At 44.6% G+C, this 9,602-nt stretch overlaps 1 protein-coding gene across 2 annotated transcripts in view; it reads left to right on the top strand.

Annotated features, from left to right (window-relative positions):
• The first annotated feature begins 4,836 nt into the window (after positions 1–4,836).
• The window catches only part of FHL2 (four and a half LIM domains 2), a 131,295-nt gene continuing 126,529 nt past the window's right edge, over positions 4,837–9,602 (top strand). Inside the window, exons 1-2 of one of the 2 annotated variants that reach the window (XM_081833325.1) lie at positions 4,837–5,098; positions 9,221–9,370. The gene's annotated coding sequence lies outside the window, so the exon portion shown is untranslated. The remainder of the gene's footprint in view (positions 5,099–9,220; positions 9,371–9,602) is intronic. The other variant, XM_081833324.1, reaches the window with a different exon arrangement.

The following is a 9,602-nucleotide window of genomic DNA, read 5'->3' on the forward strand; positions in this document are numbered from 1 at the left end:
TCACATCAGCCACCTGGGCACAGAGCAGAGGGTCGGGAGGGCCAAACAGAAGATGTTCCTCTGCCCTTCTATCCCAGGAGTCCTAGCGTCACCTCTTGGGGGGACAGGGAGGGTAAGGTGTCTCCAATGGTTCCACCACATGGTACTTGTAAATGGTTCTAGAATTATAAGCTTGCTGACCAGATGACAGCCCATTATCTACAGCAACAGATGGAGCACTCCTGGGCATGGCTTCATGTATAGATATGGGGGCTAGGAAGGTCCCCCAATTCTCCTTCAGCTTCTAATGATGGCTCAACATGTCACCGGTTAAAGTTTCGTCCCTTTGATTGAAAATGTCGATCCCTGCTGGAGCACAAGTAACTTTAGGCAAAGAATTACCCAGCTGCTATCAACAATATGAACCATGGGATAAAGATTCCAAGAGCAGATCTGACAGGAACTTGAGGGAGAGAAACAAAGCACAGAGCATCTAAAGTTTGGGGGCAATGCCAACCTGCTGGCATATTGTTGTGCAGTGTTCTGTGTGTATTTTTGTCATGTGTCTTGAAGCAGAGCGATGGGCTGGATCCTGGGGATCTTAGCTGAGAAGAGCTTAGGCTGGTTCCCGGCCCCCACGTGCTTTCTTCTTGCACCTGCGCTAGTCAACAGGACCCTAAGACCCCAGTCATTACTGAGTTAGCTTCCTGACTGGGTAACTGGGTTTATTTCAACACCCAAACTCGTTCAGCATAAGCCAAGTTCAAAACAAAGAGAGGCCTGGACTCTATCACACCAACAAATGGTGATGCTATTTTTCAGGTTGAAACTTTCCAGAGCCTTTCACAGACGTATTTATACTATGCGACACTTCTGCAGCCTTTCTTGCCTGTTTATGATTCTGGGAAGTGCAGACGGAATGTTTATGTAGAGATTTCAGTGATAGAAAATGGAGTAGTTAGATCACGAAAGGTATTCATTTGAAAACAAGGACACGGCAGCAGGTCTCAGGCTCGTCGGCCTAGCTTCTGTGGATAAACACTTTGGAGGCAACAGATTCCATAAATGACTCTCCGTTGCACCCCTGACACACATGGGTCCACATCTGAGGACTTCTCAGTATAGAAAAACAGGGCTCTTGCCCCCTTGCTCTTCCCAGCCTACAAGAGTTAATGCTGTTCTATGCCCTCTTTCCTGAAACCGTTCTTTCCAGACTTCTATCTCTCCTGATCTGCTTCCTCCTCTGATAAGAGCTTCCTCTCCTGATCTGCTCGTCCTTCTCTGGCTCCCTGATTAGCTCATCTTCCTCTGTCACAGGATCGACTAATCCAACAAGGGAAAAATCTGTGTGGGGTAAAAGAGACTACTTCCCTCCAGCTAGGGGCTGGTGCATAGACTCCCCATGCCTTCCCACCCCAGGGAGGGTGAGGAGGAAAAGGCAGTCCCAGCTGCAATCAGGCTAGGTGGGCCTCACTGGCCCTGGAGACAGATGAGAGGCACATACTTCCTGCTCCGGGCTCCATGGTGCCAGGCTCAGCAGCAGGGCCTGGCACTGCACTCAGGTGGTGGGGAGAGGGACCCCATCCCACTTACAAAACTCAGCTCTGGTAGGTTCCAGTAGTAGCAGAACCAGCTTCACAGAAAGATCAAGCCTGTCCAACATGAAGCAAGGAGCATTGGTGACAATGACCGTGGGCAGCAACAAGAAATGGCATCTACAGTGACCAGGAGGGAAAGATGCTCCAGATTCAAGGTGAGGGATTTAGGCTCACACGAAGTGTGACTACTACACATGATAGACTGTAAGCTCCTCGAGGTGAGGCTCTTCTATTTTGTCCAAAGCTGAGGCTCTAGGATCTAGCCACGGGGCTTGGAACATGGAAGAACCTCAGTGAATATTTATTTTAAAAAAAGAGAGAGAGAATGAATAGTACTGATGGATGAATGAGATTTCATGACCCCAGGGGCAAAAACCCTGTGAGCATTGGCCGGGGAACTGAGATGCTGGCACTGGTGGGGGGCCCTCAACCAGGCTGGGGGCCAGGGACAAGTTCCTAGAATGCTCAGGCCATCTGGGGGTCTCCATCTTCTTGCTATCCTGTGCCTACCAGTTTCTGATTCCTGAGGGGTTGACTCGATGCCTATTTGCTGAATTGAATCAAAATGTTTGTTCCAGACCCATATGTCCTTTGGTTTGGGTCTCTGAGTTTTTGGCAACAGGACCAAGAAGAGAAGAAAGTGCCACATCCATGACAATTCTCCCGGCCACACCTAGTCCTGACCACAGCCCAGATCCTGGGCCACAGCCCCCAAAGGCAGATGCTGTTCCCACCTACACATGTCTGCTCTGGGGGTGACTCTCAGCAGGCATGGTGCATCATGTCCCACCCCACCCCAAGACTGTGTGCATGCAGTAGGCCCCTCTGAAGGGGTGGGGGTGAGTCAGCATGGAGGAGGGAGAATGTCACACCAGGATGCTTCCAACAGCTCTTCCTGGAGGTCAAGGGAGAACCCCACAGTTGGATGGGCCCATACACCAGCCTTGACAGGCCGCCAGTTATGAGGGCCTCAGTGCCTTGCCTCAGGCCTGGCTTTGTCCAAGAGGAGCCCCTTCAAGCCTCCCCTGCACTGACCTCTTCCCTTGTGTAGGGAGACTATATGCCCCCGCACAGGGGCTGACCTGAGGCCAGAGTCACCCTTCTCACCAGATGTCTGCAGGGCTCAGGCCTGTGAGTAAGCCAGCCGAAATCCGAGGAAGGTGGTTAGAGCTAACACAGACGGGGCTTTAGGGGGACTATCCAGGAAAAGCTCTGGCACCCCAAGTTCCAAAGAACAGTCCAGAGGGTTGCTCAGCCTCTGACTCCAGGCTCTGTCCCTGGGTGGTATCTGATCTAGAGCCTATTCCTGGAACAGCAACTCAACACAAAAGCTATCGACCAGGTCCTAGTCATAGAGGGGACTCCCCTCTAGTGTTTACATGCAGAAGGGTAGTCATTAGACCATTAGGGTCCTTCTCTACCTCTAACCCTGGGAGCCCAGTGGGGGGGATCCCCTCTTCCAATTACACGTATCAGTGGTATGTGCTCCCCTATTGCACGCTCAGGGTTAGAGGTCATTCTTTAAGTCAAATATAATCAAAAAGCAAGGCATCTTCAGGACGTACATATTCTTTAAATACACATAGAGCCTTTGTTATGTCCTGGTCAGACCATAAACTGGGACATGTTAGGTCAGATAAAGGTGATCTGGGTGTATGGGTATTTTCTATCACCTCTATTACTTAAACTTTCTTATTTTCAGACTCCTCTTTCTCTTTGTGCTTTTCTTCCTTTTTTCTTTCTCCTTTTTTTTTTTTTCCTCTCTTCTTGACTTACCTTTGCCTTGATAGGGGCACTCAGGGACTCTATCAGCATTCTACATCATACTGTTGATATTGGCATGAGAAAAAAAAAAGCTGCTGACCCCAATATGGGTCTTTCCAAAGCCTGGGGAGACCCCAAGGAATTCTGTAATCCTAAAATAAATTTGGGTTCATTAATGCAGAAACACAGGAAGTTCTCTTCTGATTTTCAGAAACTTGGTTTTTAAATGAAATTAATGTTCTTATTATAAAAGCAATGCAAGATCATTGCAAACAATTTAGAGATGACATATAAGCCAAAGAAGAAAATAATATCAGCCATAATCCTATCATCCAGGCAGAAGCACATTTCCACACTGAACGCTTATCCTTTCAGAGTGTATGTGTGAGGGAACTGTGTGTACGTCAAGTTTCCCTTAAAGTTGACCTGCCTTTTTACTACCAATATGTCATACCATGGTCTCTGTTATTAAATATCCTTCTATGGCATTTCCAAAGATTGCAGTGTTTCCTTTATGGCAATACTATTCTTCATTTTACCAGTCTCTGTTGTTAGTCATTTTGGTAGTTTTCAACTTTCCCCAATTATTGAAAGAGCTGCAGGAGATGTCCCTGGAGCTGTATCTCTGCCCACACCCCCGATTCTTTCTCAGGATAAATTCCCAGACATGGAACGTCTGTCAGTAACACAGATAGCAGTTGCCAAACAGCCGACCCTGCTTGGCCTTCCCCCACCTCCAGCCACAGATGCAATGCCTTCCAGAAATAAGAAATTTAAGGGTGAATCAGGTATGGTTGTCCCCCCAAATTAGTCTTCTCTCTCCTCTTCTAGCATATGGTTTTAAAAAGCTCCATAAGAGGGCGCCTGGGTGGCTCAGGTGGTTAAGCGTCTGCCTTCAGCTCAGGTCATGATCCCAGCGTCCTGGGATTGAGTCCCCGCATCGGGCTCCCTGCTCCTTGGGAGCCTGCTTCTCCCTCTGCCTCTCTCTCTGTCTCTCATGAATAAATAAATAAAATCTTAAAAAAAAAAAAAAAAGCTCCATAAGAGTTCTGTGATTTGTAGCCCAAGAATACCCCTGTCATGCGTGAGTGGGGAGGATGGGGAGAGAGAGCTTCTCTAAGTGCACTCCACTCCCAGCTTCCCCAATGTCCAGCATGAAGCCGATCCCTTAGAATCTTCCCTGGAATCTTTTTCACCCAAACAAATGCCCCGAAGCCAGAGTAGAGGGTTGGTGTGCTCCTTCCACGAGGCAGCACTGAGAATCCACACCACGTCACAGAGACACTGTGGTGTGGCGGGGGTTGGGGGGGAGTCTCCTCCCCCTTCTGTGCCTCAATGCCAGCCCCCTAATCTGAGGAAGCCACGGGCAGTCCGCCCAGAGGCTCTGCCATTCGTCTGATCAAGTGAGATACCTTCCCAGCACTGCGGCTTTCTCCTTCCACTGCTCTTTGGGATTGCTGGAGTATGTGTGGGGCCTGGGATGTCCTTGAAGCGGGCAGGCCAAATGGGGAGCTGGCAGCCCCTGCCCATCTGGGGGCTGAGGCTCCTTTAATTTGGATACCTTAAAAGGCTCTCGGGAGCAAGGGGCTGGGTTCTTATCTCCTGAGCTCTGGACAGTGCCTTATTTATAGCCCTGCTGACAAGAGGCGGCAGCCGGCCAGCAGCTGCATACGCAGTTGGGGCCATCCCACAGAGCACTTGGCCCTGCGCTGCCGCTGTCCCTTTTGGTCAGGCTGGAGGACAGAAGGACAGGACAGGTAAGCTTCCTCTTCTCCCCGGCCACCCTTCCTTCCCTGTGTCTGCACAGGCTTCGCTGCCAGAGGTGCAGCCTTCGTGCCCTGGGAGGGAGCTCTCTGGCACTGTGGACCCGCAGACCCCAAGCGCAGACCCAGGCGGCCCTGGCAGGGGGCTCCCACCCCGTGGCTGCAGGGAAAGAACCGAACCCGCCCTCTCCAATTCTACAGCAGGTGCCTCCGGGAATATAAAGAACATGGAGAGAACCCTTTGCTCATGTGAGTGGGAATCAGGAATCACACTGAGTTTTGAACACCAGAAAGCTTTTTTTTTTTTTTTAAGAGGAAAAAGAAAAAGAAAAAAAAATTATAAAATAAACATTGGAATGGGGGGAACCACAGTGTTCGGGAGCTTTTGCTGCCTGACAAAATTTCCGGATGGCCTGGGGGTGAGGAGGCAAATTACTGACGAGTCTGATTACGCTGGGAAAGTATGTTTATACAAGATGACTTGTTAACGTCAAAAGGACAGATAGCTGTTGTGTGCTTAAAAGAAATGCATTAATATTTTACTAATTTCTAGAGCAGGATATGAGCAAATGCACAGTACCGAGTAACGCTGGGGCCAATTGCGTAATAATGTTAATACGGATAGGATGACATATTATGATAAGTGTCATACATATAAATGTCCTCTAGTGCTACTCTATGCAAGGCACCTTATCAGGTCCAATCTAATAAAAAACATATATATGATCGGATCAGGTTTTTTAAAATAATTCTGAGGTCAAAAGATAGTATTAACAGCTGCTGTTACTTTATCACATACTTGCTCTATATCGGTTTGTTCTTGTTTTATTTGTTTCTTGAGGACTGTTGTTTGAATTTTGTTTTATTGCTAGGTTTATAACAAGATGTACTGTAATCAAATCTATTCCATTTTGAGATCCATCCAATTTTACAAGAGTTTTTGTTTTTAACGAAGTAGCCAACTACTCAACTCACATGATGACATTTTGGAGGCCTTTTCTAATACTAAGAAAATATTTCAATGTACAGCCTCCCTGAAGTGTTGCATAGTCTCCCCTGACTGCTCACTCAGTCTCGCCTGTCCTTGAACACGTTTTGCACATATTAGAATTCATCATCCCATTTAGTGCTTCCAGAGTTCTCCATTGGTTCCAGATCCCTGAGGCTAGGCCACGTCATACTTCTCTCTGTAATCTGATAGCTCTTAACACAGGGACCTACACACTGTCTACTGGTGTCTAAAATATTTCTTATTTAAAATAGGTGGCCAAAAAACTGAATTTAAATCATCCTCTCCCCACCATCAAAAAAAACAAAATTCAACTGAGTAAATTGGAAAGATCTTACTGGTTTTATTCAATGATTCATGAATCGGGCAGCATCCCATCCAGCAGACAGAAAGGAGCTCTGAGGCGCTGTACAAAATGGAAGACTTGTATAGACAGAAGGAAGCAGGAACAAGGAAGTTACACCAGACAAACAGGTGGACTCGTTACTGCAAGGTCACTTTCCTTTAGAGAATGGCAGGGTTCTATCAGGCAGATGACCTAACCAATGCTGATCAGGTGATTACTGGTTGACTGGTTTAAAATTCCATTTCTGGAAGAGGCCAAAATTGTAATTAAGTTAAGTCTGTTTGGTGACATGGAGTTTAGTATAAGTGACTCCATTTGGGGCCTGTTCTCTTCTTTTTAACACCATGCAAGAAAGAGGTGAAATTTTTCATAATGTTTATATTTTCTTTTGTTTTTTCTTACTGTACAAATACATGTTCACCATAGAAAATACAGACCAGCAGAGAGAAGATGAAAAATTATGTGTAGTCTTACTACATTTATTGTTTATCTTAACTAATTCTTGATCCTAAGAGGTCCTTGATTTTAAGACCAACCATTAATTTAATACTAGCTTTACAAGAGAGGAAAAAAAATTCTCGCTATGTTGTCCAGATTGATGTATTTTAAGATGCATCCGAAAACAGAAAATTACATGGGGGACCTCTAAATTACAATTAAGAAAGAAAAAAATATGTATATAATCAGGTTATTTGGTAATCTACTTTTTGTTCAATTTATGATCAATGTTCTTTTACCATGTATTCAAACTTTAATTCTTTGAAAATTAGTCATCTTTATATGACACTGCAACTTCTTTCATTTAGCCAGAATATTAAAATACCCACAATAGTTGGGAATAATACTAATGGGAAGTTAAACATAAATTGCGCTTTAGATAAGCAATTTTTATCAGAATATAACTGGTTTCAAAGTACAATCTGCTAACTTTTACACTATTAATGCAACCTACTGAATAGTAAAAATGCACAACCATCTCGTGCTTTGATCTACATGACCCCTAAAAACTTATTTTACTGATTTTTTTCATTATCACTGATTCATCACCCTTTTATCATTCAGTCTCCAATGTACCAAAATAAGGTTGAAAAATAGAAAGGAACATAAGTTCTGAGCAATTTGATATTTGACAAGATGTATTTCATAAATATCATTAATTATCTTAAGTGTGCTTTAAAAAATTAATTTTAACCTTGAGTACATTTTTATAATTTGGGGCTTTGTTAAATTTAAAGGATAAATTTTAGATAGAAGAGGAATAAAAATTCATTTTAACAGAAGACTTTTGTTACAGTTAAAAAGTAATACTGAAAAGTTACACTGAAGTGAAATCATACCAAGCCAACGACTCATAAAATATAGTCCATGTGTTTTACCAAGAAGGCATGTATAATTAGATTTTAAGGGGAAAGTGCAAGAATTTCTTTTCGGTTTTTAGGAAGTGAGCCTTCTTTCCCTGTCTGGGACCCATCTAATGAGCATGAAGTGTGTAGAGGAATCTGAAGAGGCAGGAGGAACTGACTATTTTAACGTTAAGCAAAAGGCAACAGAGTGCTTTCTGCCTGGCTCAGTTTTGTCTGATAAATCTAGACTAATTTCAAAATGTCAGTCATGGTTTAGCATGAACACGAAAAAGAAAAATCCATGGTGTAGATTATTCTATTTCTCTTTAATTGATATCCCTTGTATTTTCTCTACATTTTAAATAGCTTACTAAATTCGTACCCAGAGACTAATCATGGAAGTTTTTTTTTTTTATGGAAGTTTTTTTTAAATTGCAAAATTCCATGCAAAAATAAAGCACTTTAATTATTGCCGATGAGTATAAAAACTATAAATAACCAGCCAGAAGGGTCAGCCTTTCAAAAAATAATAGCTACAATTTATTGAATGAGCACTCTCTCTGGGAACTAGTATTAACTCATTTAACATTCCCAGCCACTCTACAGGCATTATTATTATTATTATTATTATTCCTATTTTCAGATAAGGAAACTGGCTTAGAACAGTGTTATCCACCGCAGAAGGTGCAACCAAGTTTAAGCGAGTCTGGCTTCAAGGACCCTCTAGTTGGCATTAGAATAACAAAAGAGCAATCTTCAGGCCATATGCAATGAATAGTGTTTGAATGGCAGACATGCGCACTGGAGGAATGGTGGGCAATATTCCTATAGGGAAGATATATATGGGTAAAGATTACACCAACAAAGGTATGGAGCCGAAAGGAAGTAAGGAATTATGAAAGCAGAAACAGGTGGGGAAGAATGTGAACAATATGGAGACAGGAATAAATGGGATTCGCCCGCAGACTGAAGGGCGTGTCCTACGGGAACAAGATGAGCTCAATGAGTGTGTGTTGGGCAGGGAGGGGTAGCAGTAATGATTTGGGGACAATGCTGCTCTTTGTTCTCTTTGAACATTTCTATAAACCCACATTTTGTAAGAGGAAATGAAGACGTGTCCTGCAGCGCTTGGGTGGCTCAGTTGGTTAAACGTCTGCCTTCAGCTCAGGTCCTGATCTCAGGGTCCTGGGATCGAGTCCCGCATTGGGCTCCCTGCTCAGTGGGGAGCCTGCTTCTCCCTCTCCCTCTGCCTGCCACTCCCCCTGCTTGTGCTCTCTCTCTCTGTCAAATAAATAAATAAAATCTTGAAGAAAAAATAATGAAGAGGTGTACTGGCTCCCCAAAGTAAAAAAAAGAAAAACAAACTTCTCTGCCAAGAACCTGAATTGGGACTAATTTCAATTCCAAACTTAAAACAGAATGAAGCTCTGAGCTAGAGAGGTACTAGTAGCTGACCTTTGAGTGCTTGCCGTGTGCTGGGTGGTTGTGAGGAGAACACGCTTGTGCATACACTCGTGTGATCCGCAGAACCGCTCTGTGAGGAGTGCTTCCAGTCTCCTGGCTTACAGGTGAGGACAGCCCGGCGCTGAGAAGTGAAGCGCTCAGAACCAGTAGGTGGGGATGCTGGGATTGGAACCCAGGCAGTATAGCCCCAGGACTGACAGCAGTCTGACCAGAGATTGCTGGGAAAGTCTCCACTATGGAGAAAGAAACTCACCTTAAAAATGAGTGAGGGAAGCGAGCCCGGGTGGCTCAGTCGGTTAAGCATCTGCCTTCAGCTCAGGTCATGATCCCAGGGTC

Source organism: Leptonychotes weddellii, chromosome 10 (genome assembly GCF_054177405.1).
Source record: "Leptonychotes weddellii isolate Sample4059 chromosome 10, ASM5417740v2, whole genome shotgun sequence".
In the NCBI taxonomy this organism is placed as follows: domain Eukaryota; kingdom Metazoa; phylum Chordata; class Mammalia; order Carnivora; family Phocidae; genus Leptonychotes; species Leptonychotes weddellii.